This window comes from Myotis brandtii, unplaced genomic scaffold (assembly GCF_000412655.1).
Source record: "Myotis brandtii unplaced genomic scaffold, ASM41265v1 scaffold105, whole genome shotgun sequence".
NCBI lineage: Eukaryota > Metazoa > Chordata > Mammalia > Chiroptera > Vespertilionidae > Myotis > Myotis brandtii.
Window position 1 is genome coordinate 2732119 of NW_005353538.1, and position 4462 is coordinate 2736580.

Consider the following 4462-nt stretch of genomic DNA (forward strand, 5'->3'; position numbering starts at 1 on the left):
CTGGAGAGCATTATGCTAAGTGAAATAAGCCAGTCAGAGAAAGATAAGTATCACATGATCTCACTCATTTGTGGAATATAATGAACAACACAAAGTGATGAACAAAATCAGATCCAGAGACAGAGAAGCATCGATCAGACTGTCAAACCTCACAGGGAAGGCAGGGAGGGTGGTGGGAGGGGGAGAGATCAACCAAAGGACTTGTATGCATGCATATAGGCATAACCAATGGACACAGAAACTAGGGGGATGAGAGCACGAGCGGGGGGTGGGGGCAATGGGGGAATAAGGACACATATGTAATACCTTAATCAATAAAGAAAAAAAAAGACTTGTCTTTTCTATGAGGCCTTGGATATTCAGCTAAGTGATTGGGACAGTGTGGCATCTAAGTAAGAATGACCACACTCAATCCTGATGATCAGCGTACTGGCTCCCCATTCCCCTAGAACAGTGGTTGGCAAACTGTGGCTTGGCAAACCGCGGCTTGCGAGCCACATACGGCTCTTTGGCCCCTTGAGTGTGGCTCTTCCACAAAATACCGACTTCTGCGCATGGGCCATGAAGTTTCAATCGCACTGTACGTGCGTGCCCACATGTGGTATTTTGTGCAAGAGCCACACTCAAGGGGCCAAAGAGCTGCATGTGGCCCGTGAGCCGTGGTTTGCTGACCACGGCCCTAGAACAGTGGTTCTCAACCTTCTGGCCCTTTAAATACAGTTCCTCATGTTGTGACCCAACCATAAAATTATTTTCGTTGCTACTTCATAACTGTAATGTTGCTACTGTTATGAATTGTAATGTAAATATCTGATATGCATGATGGTCTTAGGCGACCCCTGTGAAAGGGTCGTTCGACCGCCAAAGGGGTCGCGACCCACAGGTTGAGAACCGCTGCCTTAGAAGGATCTCTCTCAAATGAGGCACTGCAGTATCCTTGCAAATAAACTTAAAAAAGAAGAGAGAGAGAGGAAGGGCCACGGCCGTAAGAAATGGGTGGCAGCCGGCGACCACAGCTGTGTAGGTGCTGGCTGCAGCTGTGCTGAAACTTTCAGGGGGGGCGCCTACAGACGGGACTCAGCCGTGGGGAACTTGCCCCAGCAGAAAGGAGAAAGTCGGCTTCACTCCCTTCTCTCTTCATTGGATCCTGTCAGCAGCCCTCCTCCTCTTGCCCGGAAGTTGAGTGAAGCACTTGGATTTCACCAGGAGAAGACCAAGAAGTGGCTCTGGGTTCCTAGGGCAGCACGTGGTGGAGCAGTTGCTGGCAAGAGGCTACACCATCATTGTGTTCGATATGCAGCAGGGTTTCGATAACCCTCAGGTGCAGTTCTTTCTGGGCGACCTCTGCAGCCCACAGGACTTGTACCCTGAAAGGTGTAAGCACAGTTTTCCACTGCGCATCACCCCCACCATCCAGTAACAGCAAGGAACTCTCTTATAGAGTGAATTACAGCCCTACCTGGTTTGGCTCAGTGGACAGAGCATTGGCCTGCAAACTGAAGGGCCCCAGGTTCGATTCTGGTCAAGGCCACATGCCCCGGTTGTGGGCTTGATCCTCAATAGGGGGCATGCAGGAGGCAGCCAATCAATGATTCTCTCTCATCATTGATGTTTCTATCTCTCTCTCCCTTCCTCTCTGAAATCAATAAACATATTTTTAAAAATAGCGTGAATAACATTGGCACCAGGAATGTCATTGAAACTTGCAAAAAGGCTGGGTTTCATACACTCATGTTAACCAGCAGTGCTAGTGTCATTTTTGAGAGCGTTGACATCAAGAATGGAACTGAGGACCTCCCCTATGCCCTGAAACCCCCTGACTACTACAGGGAGACGAAGATCTCACAGGAGAGAGGAGTCCTGGCGCCAATGATCCCGAGAGGAATTTCTTAACCACAGCCACCTGTCCCCATGGCATTTTCAGCCCAAGGAACCCCCCGCTGGTCCCTATCCTCTTCGTGGCAGCCAGAAAAGTCTGTGACGGACTTCACCTTCATGGAGAACGTGGTTCACATCCTGACAGGCCTCAATTACAAAGCCCCCAAGTATCACAGCCCCTACTGGGTGGCCTCTTACCTGGCGCTCCTGATGTCCTTCCTGGTGATAGTGATCAGTCCTGTCATCCAGCTCCAGCCCACTTTCACCCCATGTGGGTTGCGCTGGCTGGCACATTCCACCACTACAGCTGTGAGAGAGCCAAAAAGGCCCTGGGCTGCCAGCTGCTGGTCATCATGGACGATGCTGTGGAATGAACTGCGCAGAGCTTCCGCCACCTGCAGAGGGTCAAGTGAGACCCACGAGACTGGGCCCTCTCACCACATTCTGTCTCCAATACCTCTCCTCGTGGATCAATAAACTAACCTCCTTCAAGTGACTTTCTTCTGAGCTCAGGTACCTCCTGCCAGTTAGATAGGAGCGCACCCGGCCTTTCCATGACCACAAGTGAAGCCTTAGTGGGAGCACAGGATCAGATTTGGACTTCTAGCGGGCAGCTTTGTATTCTTCTGTTTTGTGTTCTCTCTCTCCCATCCCACCTCTCTCCTGGGTCCTTATCATCCCACTGTCCTTGTACATAATCAAGGAAGCTGTAGTGAAGAACCGACCCCTTTGCTAATTGAGGATGGAGAACTAGATTCATTTCCATGCAAACCAATACAAGAGTAGAAGCCACAGACTGTTCAAGGAGCCACATATTACAGACATCCTAGAGGAGAAAGTTAGAAACACATGGTGAGACTGCAAGTGTACATTTTAAATAGAGTTTAGAGCAAACACGTTCAAACAGCTTAAGCAACTGTAACCCTCCCCCTCAATCCCTCGTGGTTCCCCTCCTCACATGCTTCCAAGTTCTCCAAGGCCCAGCTGCAGTGCCTGTCTGCATTGTTTTGTTTTGTTTTGTTTTTCTTCATAAAACATTCTGTCATGGTCACATTTCACTTTATCAACAGAGTCCCATTGTCTTTGGTGGCACAGTGGTGGTCTGTCCCCGTGGCATGCTCTTTCAGCTGTTTAGCCACTCTCCTGACGTAGGACATCTGACCGCTTGATGGTGAGGTATGGGAAAGCTCAGACAGGAAGAGTCTCCGCTAACTACTTGGCGTTTGGGCAGAAACTCCTTTAACTGGTGCAGAAAGGACACTTCGTTCATAGAACCCCTCACACAGAACCCTTCCGGCCAATTTCCAGAAGGCCTAGCACAGTGATGGCGAACTTTTTGAGCTCGGCGTGTCAGCATTTTGAAAAACCCTAACTTAATTCTGGTGCCGTGTCACATATAGAAATTTTTTGATATTTGCAACCATAGTAAAACAAAGATTTATATTTTTGATGTTTATTTTATATATTTAAATGCCATTTAGCAAAGAAAAATCAACCAAAAAAAATGAGTTCACGTGTCACCTCTGACACGTGTGTCATAGGTTCGCCATCACTGGCCTAGCACATATAATGACTCAGCATTCTCTCTTCCCTGGTGATGTTCTGCTTACAGAACCTGGTTTCTTCTAAGATTAATTGACATGTAATCTTCAAGACCTGTTTTCTTCTCTGCTTTTGTCCAAAGTTAGGGAGGCTGATATAAAGACATTGTACACTCCAGAAAAAAACAACATAAATAAAATAAAAATAAAAAAAGAGAGGAAGGGAGAGAGAGAAATAGAAACACTAATGATGAGAGAGAATCATGAGTGACTGCCTTCTGCATGCCCCATACTGGGGATAGCGTGAATCGAGCCCACAACCCAGGCATATGCCTTGACCGGGAATTGAACAGTGACCTCCTGGTTGATGCTCAACCACTGAGCCACACCAGTGGGGCTGTACCACCTCTTCTTTATCTATTTGTCTATTCATGGACACTTAGGTTGCTTCCAAATCCTAACTATCTTACCTAATAAAAGAGAAACATGCAAAATGACCCTACCTTCGCTACACTCACAAGCTACGCCCACCAGCCAATCAGGCGACTATATGCAAATTAACCCAATAAAGATGGCGGCCAGCAGCCAGGGAGCTGGAGCAAGCAGAAGGCTTGGTTGCCCTGGCGATGGAGGAAGCCAAGCTTCCTGCCTGCCCTGGCCGGCTGTGGGCTCCGCTCAAGGCAACAAAGTTTCAATTATAGAAGATAAATAAATCCCAGATACCTGCTTTCAGCCAGCCTCCACTGGGAGCTTGGGTGGCTGGGGGCTCTGGCTAGCCTGCAAACAGCCATCAGCCCCTCACCCAGGCTGGCCAGGCACCCCAGCGAGACCCCCACCCTGATCCGGGACACCCTTCAGGGCAAAACAGCCGGCCCCCACCCATGCACCAGGCCTCTATCCTATATAATAAAAAGGTAATATGCAAACTGACCCTAACAGCAGAACGACTGGGAATGACTGGTCACTATGACACACACTGACCACCAGGGGGCAGATGCTCAATGCAGGAGCTGCCCCCTGGTGGTCAGTGCGCTCCCACAGGG

General features: G+C 49.0%; 1 pseudogene; it reads left to right on the top strand.

The window, feature by feature from the left end:
* The window catches only part of LOC102249166, a 3170-nt pseudogene extending 918 nt beyond the window's left edge, over positions 1-2252 (top strand).
* Positions 2253-4462: the final 2210 nt, after the last annotated feature.